General features: G+C 39.9%; 1 protein-coding gene across 5 annotated transcripts in view; it reads left to right on the top strand.

Annotated features, from left to right (window-relative positions):
* Nucleotides 1-12,490, top strand: part of wdpcp (WD repeat containing planar cell polarity effector) — a 130,936-nt gene that overhangs the window by 79,253 nt on the left and 39,193 nt on the right. The gene's annotated exons all lie outside the window — the stretch shown is intronic.

The following is a 12,490-nucleotide window of genomic DNA, read 5'->3' as shown; positions in this document are numbered from 1 at the left end:
GCTGTGAGCATCATTTTTTAAAAAATGTTTTTTAAAGTGACACATCACACAACCCAAAGTATTGAGTTATGGAATATCAGTGAAATCATTTTGATAGAAAACATATTTGTTAGCTGTAAAGACAGAGCAACATGTCTTTAACCATCCATCATATGTCTTTTCGTCCCTCGGTATGTTCATTTGGAAAACATTGGAGACAACTTTTAAATTTGGCGGTGGCATAAAACTGGTGTAGTTGGGTTGGTCATTCAGTTTACACCTTGCCTGATTTTCTTGTTCATTGATTTCCTGTGGCTAGGACAGTCAGACAAGGAGAATAATGGGATCATCATTCAGGTAGCCACCAGATTTGGACCACTGCCTAAATTAGTGGGAAAAATTATTTTCAATTAATAAAAAATAAGCCCATGTTTCCAGGCAGGCTGCAATTCAGGAAACTTAAAAAGAAGGTACATTTCCTTCTATGCTCTGAAATAGCACTCAAAAAACATGTGCGCTGCAAAGGGAAAATGGGCCCAAACTCTTTATTTTAATTTCATAGCATCTTGATAGTGTATCACTAGAACTTTGTCAATAGAATTTCTGGCATCTGCAGCAAGTCATGTTTAATAAGCACACAATGACAAACCGTAGTTGTAAACATTTTTTTGAGAACCCTGCCAACACATTTCCTTTTATTAACACCAGCTGGCAGTTGTGAATTAGAATAAATTCATTAAATTTACTAACTACATTGGACTGAAAAGCAATATTGGTTATGATGACCATGAAGCTAAGAGATTGTCACAAATTCCAAAATGGTTCATTAACACCCTTTAGCTAAGGAAACTTGTAGTCCTTGCCCACTCTGACCTAAATATGACTCCAGGCCCACGCCAATGCAGTTAACTCTTAACTGACCTCTGAAATGACCTAGCAAGCCACTCAGTGTCAGCTCATCAGCATCTTCTTCAGGGTAATTAGGGATAGGTATAAATGCTAGCTAGCCTTGCCAGCGATGTCCATATCCTATGAATTCATTAAAAATTAGGGACAGATCACCCATAAAAACATTGCTTGCCTCCTTGAACAAAAAGAGCAATGTCATAATCATATTAGCGCCCTCTTCGTTTTGACTGTGTCATTATCCTTCATTCCCCACCTACAATTTGTCCCCATGTTGATTCTCAGGCAGACAGCAGTATCTATATGAGGGACCATTCTAGTGTACCTGTAGAAATCCTAGTTTCTTCTGCCAACGTATAAGAGCCAAACCACAAAATTATCCAGTTTCTGTATGAGAATTTATTGCAGGGATGGCAAAAACATCATGTTTGACCGTTACCAAATTCTAAAAGTCACAGCTTCTTTGCTCCCCCAGACTCTTTCCACATAACCATCAGAGACTATTACTAAATATTGGCAGGCATCTGTCCATAGCAATCAGCATCTATTTACTGATCGTAACCGGTCAAACTCCCCCTCCACCTGCGCAACCCCCCCCCCCCCCCCCCCTCCCCCCGCCCCCACACTGCCCCGCCCACCCAATCAGTGATAATGTTTTGTTCTTGGCTGTGAGAATTCTCTCTATTAGATGGTCTCAGCTGAAAAAGACAGAGAACGACTTATAGCCAGGAACATTATAATTTACAATCATTCAAAGAACTGGTGGCACGTGTCAATGTATAGACAGCAAGAACATCCAAACACCAACTGTTTTTGGTGATATTGGTTGAGAATGATATTGGCCAGGACACTGGGCAAACTCCCCTGTTCTGGAGAGCCGCATCATTTTGTTTAGCATCTTAGTCAGCAGATGCTATCATCAACAAGAAACATTCCACTAAGCTATCAACTTCTGACAGATGAGAGGGCTGCCGATGAAATTAGACAGATATATACTTAAGAATAGATGCCACAGAAGGTGAACTCAGGGCAGAAATTATCCCCGTAACACCAATTTTTGGATGAATGTTGGAGATGGGTGGGCCATTTTTCAGCTGCAATTCCTAGCGCTCTACCACCCCAATATGGCAGCTAACTATCTCTACCTGGAGTAGCCAGCTAAAATGAATGCTAGGCTCCATGAATATGTTAAACAGGTGCAAAGACTTGTTTTCAAAATTGAATGGTAAATCTGGCAAAACTGGATAAACTGGGTCTCCAGCAGCCTAATCAGCTGTTCTTAATAAGATTGTTGGAGGCCACTGGCAGACGAGCAAGTTGTTCTCCCATTGGGTCCATTGCAATGCTATGGAGTGCTGCCAGTAAACTGTGGAGTCAATTGAGGGCGATGCACATAATGCCGGATTTAAAGGAATGAAGCATTCACCTTGAGGATCATGTCACCCCGTAGGGTATTGTGTTGATAGAATAGGTCAAAGATGTAAAGGGACTTCAATTCAATAAGAATTTTAATGGCACTGGGGAAGGGAGCCAATTCTGGTTAGCAAGGACCGATATGAAGGGTATGTTGGTCTTCTGCACACTGCTGTGCTTCTCAGCTGTGATAGTGAATCATGTAGCTTATCATTGCCTCTTTAGGGTTCCCCAGTGATCCGGCAGCACAATTGCTGTTTCAGGACTAGAATTCACTGCTCAGTGAGCACCTAGGTTTTTGGCATTTGCTTCAGAGAAATTCAGCAGAGCAAAGAGCACTGGATGGTGCAAAGGTTAGATAAAATGCATTTCTCAATTCAAATGAACAGGAGGCATTGAAATTAAATTCCTTCCATGGCCAATCTACTTCCACAGAACTGAATTTGAAATATATTTTTCTGGAAGAAGGAGCTTGAGTCAGTTCTATTGAAGAATTGAATGACATTTTTAAGTAAGATTTAGCAAACCAGATAGGGTTGAATTGAAATTTGTTTATGGGGGTAAAGCTATAATGAGGCCAGCTTTTGGAACAATATCCTGTGTCAAAGGACTCATGAAAAATGTCTGATCTGAAATTAGGTGGGGGATATTTATTGCTTACTGCCTAAATCTGACTAATCATTGATGTGAGAATGATGTTGCCAGGCTTGAGCCCCTTACAGCCCCAAGAGACCAAATGCTAACCGTAGATCCCCTTGCAGAAATGTGGCACTGCTGAGTGAGACAGGATCAGTAAGCTGCAGCCAACTAAGGGTAATTATGTATTTAAAAAACCTTCCTGACAGGAATGTCCAGTATATTGCCTAACCCTACAGCTCTTGGAAACATTATCCGAGTCCCTTCACCTGGAGGTTGAATCAGGCAATATCAGAATGACTGCAGAGGCTGGTGGTTGCAGAGGCAGGCTGGTCTGAAGGCCTGCCTCGATATATCAGCACTCTATCACAGTTTTTAAAAAACCTAGAAAAGCATAAACTGCCTTCATCATACATTCCATGCGCCATCCATACCAACTCATGCCCTACCACCAACTCCCAATAGGCACTTTTTATGCATATTCATGCCAACCTTTAGAAATCCTAAAGAGCAACTTATTTCCACCAGAGATGTTCCAGCACCCTATCCAAACGGGTATCTCACCTAACACATCCATAAGGTTCAGCCTTGCTCCTATCTGTGCACATCAAGTTTTAGACACCACTTGCACCAAAATCATATTTTGCTGATTTCTGTAGGTAGCTGCTTCCGCAAAATGCGCATCTCATGTTCAGAGGCCAGGCATCAGATTTAGACTTGTTCCACTATTTTCGCAATGAGAAAGAGTTTGTCTGTCATTGCAAAACTCCAATCCTTAGTGACAAATGCTGTGTTCAGTACTGTTCCACACCACCAGCTCCTCTACCCCCAACCACTTTTCCCAATATGATTACTTGGACTCAGATACACTGAGTCACAAACCCTGTCCCAGCTATTGAAGTTTTTTTATTTGGACCACTCCTATGTCACTAAAGTGTTTTGATATAAGAAATCAAAATCCATTCCCCCCCCCCTCCCCCAGCAGTACAGTCAAACCCGCATCACCCTCCTAATGTAGCACAAATATTCTACATTCCCACGCTTGTTTCTTCTTATGCTTCTAGTTGATCCGTCTTTTTAACATCTCTGATAACTTTACCCATTACCCATGTGCTCGCTGACCTGTGTTGGCTCCTAGTTAAGCAGTGCCTCAATCTTAAAATTCTTATTCTTGTTTTCAAATCCTTCCTTGCCTTATTCTGTTCTATCCTGTAATCTCCTCCAATCCTACAACCCCCTGAAATATTTGCGCTCCCTCAATTCTGGCCTCTTGAGCATTCCTAATTTCCATCACTCCATAATTGGCGACTGTATCTTCAGCTGCATAGACCTTGAGCTCTAGAAACCATCCCTATACGTTGCTGCCTCTGCCTCTTTCTTTGAGACATTCCTTAAAACCAATCTCTGTGACTGAGGGTTTGTAGTGCTCCAGCATGGGACTGAGAGATCAGCTCTTAAACATGAAATTGAAATAATATGCAAAATTAAACAGACATTTTAAACGATCCAAGGAAGAAGAAAAATATGGAAAGACTTTTATGCAGCCACTATATCTTGAATAGGAAATAATGAATCCCCTTTAAATTCTAGTAATTTTTCAATCTGGACAGTAAGCACATTTTGTTTTTAAATGTTAGAATTCACAACAGTGTTGCATAGATTTTCTGATTAGGTTCAAGCAAGGCTACGAGTATGTTGCTGTGCACATATCCAGCATCTGTGTGCTAATACATTCTCTGGTATGACAAGCCTTGTGGATTGGGAGGTCATTGTGAGGTAAGAAATGAATGTGTTGTTGCAGGATGCTGAAGGTTAAAAGCATGTTAGAAAGCATGCAGGGCCTGTCTACATTTGCACCCGGGGAGACTAGGACTACCTCAATCCTGAGAGATTCTCATGTACATAAACCTCACACTCGAGCAGCACCTAGACTAGGTTTAAGGGCACATATCTAACACCCTGTTATCAAGAGGAAGCAGTAAAGCAAATGCTAAGCAGTTGCGCATGACATGGTTTGACATTAGAAACATGCTGTTCTGATGTATTTGCAGAGTGCGCTCCTGCACGGGTTTGCCTGCATGTTTAATCAAGTAGTAATATGATATTTGTGTTTTGCCTGGAGGATTTAAGGCACATGTGTGAATGCCATGGGAAGATGCTGAAAGAACTTTTAATACAGTGACTAAATTTTCAAGTTATGCAATTTCCGATATAACTTGACAAATGGCTTTGCAGACAGTACTGGATTCTATTCCATAGCCTCATTAAGTTCCTCCTGCTTCTCTTGGTATAACAGAGCTTCAGTGATAATGTTGTTTTGTTGGTTAAAGTTGTACAGCATGCAGAACACTACCAAGCTGCTTGAAATCTTAAGTCAGGTACATGCAAAGATCAGTCAAATAAATTAATGTGTTTCATAGCTTATCCCATTTATCATTGTGAGCAATTTTGCTGCTTTTTCCTAATGTGTACAGTTCTTGTTACTGAGTGGCAGCCAAATTGTGTGTTGTGATCTTGTATTCTTTCTTCTTGTAATATTCCAGCAGTTTTTAAAAAAATAATCTCACTACATTGTGACCATATGGACATGTTTGCTTTTATTTACCATGCCTTTTCTAAATCTTTCTCAGTTTGCAAGTTAATAGCTATGTTGAAATTAATATATTAGATTATGAACATTGCAACAAAAAAAATCAGGCTTTGTCTATGGGGTTTGTCAAAAAGTAATGTATGTAGGAATGTAACCTGACAAATACGACAAACTATTCGATTTGCTAGAATGTCCTCCAAGTCACGACATTGAAGCTTCATTCTGAATTGTAAATAGTGTGTCAAGGAAGTCAAAAATTGATACATTTAGAAGGTAAGTGCTGTTAATTGCAAAACTTTATGGAAATTATTTATACTGAGCTTTGCTATAACCGCCAACGTTAAGGGCATGTAAATGGTCATTGAATAAACATATGGATGATATTGGAATAGCGTAGGTTAGATGGGCTTTAGATTAGTTTCACAAGTCAGCGCAACATCAAGGGCTGAAGGGCCTGTACTGCGCTGTAATGTTCTATGTTCAGAGCTGAGATATTCTAAAAAAATGAAATACTTCTGGTTTTCCATTTCAGCTCTCCCAGCATAATGGCAATGGGTTAACCAGGAGATTGGAATTGGGTCCAACACTGGGGCCAAACTTTGATTTTAGCCCATGCATATAAAATATTTTTTTGAAAAGAAAAGTGACATGCTGTTTTTTTTTTATTCAGTCATTTGGAAGTTCAGAACATTCAGAGTATTGCTGAAAGTAGATGTTCTGTCATAGCTTTTCAACTCGCACTCATCAGGACGATCGGAAGAATACCAGTGTAAGGGGAAACAACAACTTTTTACTGTGCGAAAAGAGGGTGCTAATTGGTTGGCAAGTGGATTCTGAGTGGTAGAGTCATTGCCATAAATGTTGCACCAGTTGATGGTGACTGACAGTTAACTGCAAAGCATTATTTGAAAGTTAAGCAAGGCAGTTTGATTCTAATTAGTCAAGTCACTAAATTTCAAATAATGGCTTCTTCATATTTGAGAGGACACACATACTGCTTTACATTGTACAATCATCAATGAATATCCCCACTTCTGACCTTATGATGGAGGGAAGGTCAATCATGAAGCAGATGAAGATGGTTGGGCCTAGGGCAGCACTCTGAGAAACTCCTGCAGCAATGTCCCAAGACTGAGATAATTGACCTCCAGTAACCACAACCATTTTCCTTCGTGCTACATATGACTCCATCTAGTGGAGTATTCTCACTAATTTCCACTGACTTCAGTTTTACTTGGACGCCTTGATGCCATACTTGGTCATATGCTGTTTTGATGTCAAGGGCTGTTACTCGAACCTCAACTCAAGTTCAGCTTTTTTGGACCTGGCTGTAATGAGGCCGAGAGCTGAGCTGAATGGCCATGGTGAAACCCAAACTGAGTATCAGTGAGCAACTTTTTGTGGAGTGTTACTTGAGAGGCTGGTACAGTGGCCTTACAGCACCAGGGATCTGGGTTCAATTCTAACCTTGGTGGTGTCTATGCAGAGTCTGCATGTTCTCTCCGTGTCTTGCATGGGTTTCCTCCCACACTCCAAAGATGAGTAGGTTTGGTGGATTGGCCATGATAATTGCCTCTTACTTCAGGGGAACTAGTAAGGTAAATACGTGGGATTACAGGGATATGGCCTTGGTGGGATTGTTGTTGGTGCAAACTCAATGGGCCAAGTGGCCTCCTTCTGCACTGTAGGGATTCTATGAGAGCACTGCTAGCAACTCCTTCTATTACATTGCTGATGATTGAGAGTAGAATGATAGGTGGTAATTGGTTATGTTGGATTTGTCCTGCTTTTTGCATCCAGGACATGTCTGGTCAATTTCCACTTTGCTGGACATATCCCGCACTGGAACAACTTGATAGTGGAATAGCTAGTTCTGGAGCACAAGTCTTCAGCACTATTGCTAGAATGTTATCTGAGAATAAAGCCTTTATAGTATCCAGTGCCTTCAGCCATTTCTTGATATCTGAGTGAATTGAATTGGCTGAAGATTGATATCTATGAAGCTGGGGACCTCAGAAGGAGCTGGATTATCCACTTGGCACTTTTGACTGTAGATGTTTGCAAATGCTCCAGCCTTCACTATCATTTCCTACCACAAAATCCAGGTTATGGCTTGTTTTGACTTGAGCTTTTTGAAAATCAGCTTGCCTAAACGTGTGGCATAGTTACCACACAATGTAAAATGTCACTTCACTTTCTGTATGGCATTGATCATGCTATAAACTAAGAATAATAGAGATTATAAAATCAAATTTTATCACTTCTAGGAGTGCAACCATGCAACTCCCCTCATTAGTTCTGTGGCATGTTAGGAACTTAAACCTAGATATTAGCACATTCAGCTAAGAATGCAAGCTCAATTAATTGTTCTAATATTATTGAAAATGAATGCTGAAACATTGCTGCACCTAAAGTAAAACTTAAGAATGACAACTACAGTGGTAAAAGCCACATTTTAGAACGATTTAAAGATATTCAATGTAACCTCTTAATAGGCCTGATATTGAACTGCTCCAATGTGTGTGTTGTCTAAGCTCCACGAAAGAATAAAGATTATTCTACCTTTATATCATCAATCTTTCCTCTCTCTCTCTTGAGCTGGAACTCCTATCAAAACTACTTTTATCATACATGAATTGTGGCCAGAAAGGTTTGACCCTGTATGTCGACCCTTCTAGAATTCCACTCTGGGACTAGCCACTGCAGAGAGTTCTGTCAGTTACTTGCACAATGTCTCTGATTTATTTTGCCTTTCTTGTGATGAAGTTCTCAACCTGTTAAGCGCTTCTTGTACTGTCTTTATCATCTCAGTCAAAGTGTTGAGAATGCTGATTGTCTTTCTTAAGTTGCCTTTTGGCTCACATCTGATTGTACAGTATGTCAAAAGGTACTTTACGTCTTTTAGATTTTTGTAGCTAAACATACCCATTTACTACAGTAAGCTCTCATTAACTGATAAAGGCAATGCACTTAAAGCTGTTTTAATTAAATTGGCATCTTTAGATTGCTACACTGATGGCACGCTATCCAGCTAAATGCCTACAAGCAAAAAGCTTCTATTCTGTTGAAGTGTCTGTTTCTACAACAATAGGACTCCAGGAACTGAAGGACAGTTACTAACTTCTATACTACAGAGTGCACTATCTACTGTCCGCTTAGAAACTCCCTGAAATGGGAGTTCTGATCTATCAATCATGTTTTCATGCTATACGTTTAAGTCATGTTTGTAATGTACCTTCACTTTTATCTTTGTTGCCTCTAGGTATTTCCTGTTAATTTTCAGAACTTGGACTCAAGTTCATACTTTTCTATTTTTCCTAATACCCAGCGAGACAGGTATACATGAAGAAAGTAAACATTAAGCTTCCCTGCCTCAAGCTGCTATAGTCTGTGTCACTAAACTCTCTATGCTACAATTAGCAGAAAAATCTATCTTCTCTATCAGGGTCACAGTCTCCAAACATTCTCTTCCTTATTCTGTTTGTTAGATCACATGCAAGGTAAAGCAACCCAATACATTTTCATTGCCTTGTTTTGAATATATTGTGCTATGCCGCTGATAGTGATTCATTAAAATTTTGAGACGTGCCAAGAATGCCTAGCTTTCAAGTTAGAAATTCCTGACAACATTTGACCTTTAAAATTTTAAAGAGAAATTTGAAGAAGCCAACTTGTATTCAAGCTTTCTTCAAGAACTTAATATATTAACCGTTTCACATGTTAGTACAATTGTATCTTGGAATACTAGAATACATTCTATTTCCACATGTTCTAAATATTGTTATGCCTTTGGGCAGAAATAAAATGCTTTCCCACAGTCAGCAAGGGGAAACCCCAAGAGGATGAGTCTCCCCGGCTCTTCTGCTTCTTCCAAGAATGAAGAAAAGTACAGCACAGGAACTGGCCCTTCAGCCCTCCAAGCCTGTGCTGATCATGATGCTCTAACTAAAAAAAAACTTCTGCTCTTACTCAGTCCATATCCTTCTATTTCCTCTCTATTCATGTACCCATTCAGTTGTCTCTTAAATGTTGCTAATGTGCCTGCATCCACCACCTCTGGTAATCAATTGGCAGGAGCTGAACGAAGACAGGTTGCTTTTTTGTTCTATAGAGACCAGTTTCCTCCTCAGTTGGTCACAGCAGTTTCCTGTTCATCTATGGACATCAGTTGCCTGCTGTCGCAGTCTGAGGTCTAGTGGAGATGCTAGAACCTAAAGAGAAGACATTAATTGGAAACATTTTTGGAAGGCAAACATTTAAGAATCACAGTTTCGGGGGGATTGGAGGCTGTCTAGATTTTATTTTGCCCAGTGCCCTTTTTCTCACATAGGTTTTTCTGATTGGTCAAAATAAATCTGACAGTAATGAATTAGCTGTTCTGTGGTGGCATTGCATTTTGTAGGAATATCATCAGCATCCTGGACAAGAAAATAGACAAGCTGCAAAAAAAAGTTTTGGATTGGGGGAGTGCTGATTTAAGTAAAATAAGGTAGTTTCTGCTCAAGGTAGACTGGGAACAGCTACAAATGTGAGCGTTTACAGAAGAGCAGTGGGGGACGTTCAAAAAAGAAATGGGGAGCGTGCAAGCCCAGCATGTTCCCTTTAAGGTGATAGGTTGTTATGGAGAGAGATTGCATTGGTTTGGTTTCTTTTCATCGGAGCAGAGAAGACTGAGGGGCGATCTGATTGAGATGTACAAGATTGAGAGACATGGACAGAGTGGATAAGAGCAGCTGCTCCCCTTAGTTGAAGAATCAGTCATGAGGGGACATAGGTCCAAGGTGAGGGGTAGAAGGTTTAGGGGGGGGATTTGAGGAAAACATTTTTACCCAGAGGATGGTGACAGTCTGGAATGTGCTGCCTGGGAGGGTAGTGGAGGTGGAATGCCTCACATCCTTTAAAAAGTACCTGGATGGGTACTTGGCACATCATAACATTCAAGGCTATGGGCCAAGTGTTGGCAAGTGGGATTAATTGGGCAGGTCAGGGCCTTTCATGCATTGATGCAGACTCAATGGGCCAAAGGGCCTCTTCTGCACTGTAATATTCTGTGACAAGTACATGTTTAATAGAACTTTCTCTTGATTCAGTCTGGAAATTGTACAATATCAGCACTGTGTAATTTAAAATATAAAATCATTTAAAAATTGGCCAATATCATATGTTGACTGTATTTGTCTATCACACATAAGGGGCCATTTTCCAACATTGCACAGACTTGTACATCGCATACATGTCTTATTGCTATGTTGACTGAAATCTGTTTGAAGTGTTCTAGTTTTCAGATCTTTGAAGAATCTACCTACAGAGAAGCCTTGAGGGATACAGGTGGCTCCACATGTATCTATGCTGCCTTTTACCTTTAAGATGATAGGATAATTTTGTTACTGGCCATCGCCTCCGAGGCTCCCCTATCTCAATAATAACTGTCATAATAGATTATTTTTGACAAGCATTATAATCTAGTTACCAGTCAGACTGGAATGAATGTTTTACAATTGCAACTAGAAAATGTTCTGTTCAGCAAGAAGTTACCTAGCTGCTAAAATATACTAATGGCTAAGCTTTTACTAATATTTTACTTCACTGTTCTTTGAAACTGGGCACCGTTGGCTGCTTTAATTGCTTATTTCCTATTATTTACATGCATAGTTTCCTTGTTCTAGCAGATGATATTGACTTTATTATTGTCCTGCTTGAGAACGTTATGTCTTGCTTTCTAGTCTTCCAAGTACAAATTGTGAACAATGGATGTGGGGACTTGTGCTTCTAAGGAGACATTTCAAATATAACCTGAGCTGTAACTCCTGCCAGTTTTCCCTTCTCCATTTCAGCAAGGAGTCTTTGCCTCTGTTGTGTTTAAGGGCTAATAACTCACTATCATAGTGAAGACCAAGTACCCCAATTCTGGCTGAGATTCTGGTTGCTCTAGTTACGCTGCTGATCATCTCTGGGAATGGCATCTATATAGTGTGACCTGCAACCAGTGGACTTGAAGTACATAGTCACAAGACAATCTGTGTACAAATAATGCAAGTGCCTCTTGATACATCCACATTCCCAGATGGATAATTTATTATGCTATGATAAACTCAAACAATCCATTGAATTACCCTAATATTTTCAAACATGGCGTAGTGCCTTTGGTTGGAGCTAAACTATATTTACTACAAAACCCAACAATATGAAGCCACCTGTTTTCACTGTACTTGGGATGTGGCTTGCAAATTATACCATTGATGTGCTTCAAAGATGACTTTGCATTTGTTTATAAGTGTTCCAATCTGGATCTCCCAAGCTCAGGGCAATATACAAATGTGTACAAAAGTTATTTAAATATTAATTTTGTATATAATGGCAAACCAAACTTAGATTAGTTTTCTGAATAAATAAAACGTGCTACCATACAGAGGTCTAGATTTTTCCTTGTGAAAAATTTAGTACCAAAACAGCACTAAAACTCCACTTCCACCGGTCAATGTAACTCCTTCAGGAACGAGCCCAATTTTCTTCTTTGCATAATTCTGGTGGGTTCCTGAAGCAAAGTTAATCCAGTGCTGCAGCAACATTAAGGACCAAGACAGCCATTTTGTGTCCAATACACTATAATTCACTGCGGCATCTGAGGCTGGTTCTTCTTCAGCAAGATTTTAGACATGGCTATTTTCCACCCTCTTAAGAATCTCCACTAAACATTACAAAACGGAGTTCCATTGTCAGTATTAGTGGGGGAAATACCCCCTTTGTCCCACTGCTTCTACTGCCCTTATTTACTCTGATTTGGTGCTTTGAAACAGCACTAATTAAAGTCCCTAAAGATAATCTTTATTTCTGACCAGGGTATATTCTTCCTGAGTTCTCCACAACCATTGATATTATCTTCCTCCAACATCTCTTCACTGTTGTCCACTAGATGTGACTCCATAGTTTAATTCACAGTTATTCAGTCATAGCCAGAATATCTCT

The sequence above is a fragment of the Carcharhinus amblyrhynchos genome, chromosome 12 (genome assembly GCF_965287045.1).
Source record: "Carcharhinus amblyrhynchos chromosome 12, sCarAmb.v2.hapA, whole genome shotgun sequence".
Lineage (NCBI taxonomy): Eukaryota > Metazoa > Chordata > Chondrichthyes > Carcharhiniformes > Carcharhinidae > Carcharhinus > Carcharhinus amblyrhynchos.
Note: the sequence above shows the minus strand (reverse complement) of the source record. Positions and strands in the feature narration are given on the sequence as shown.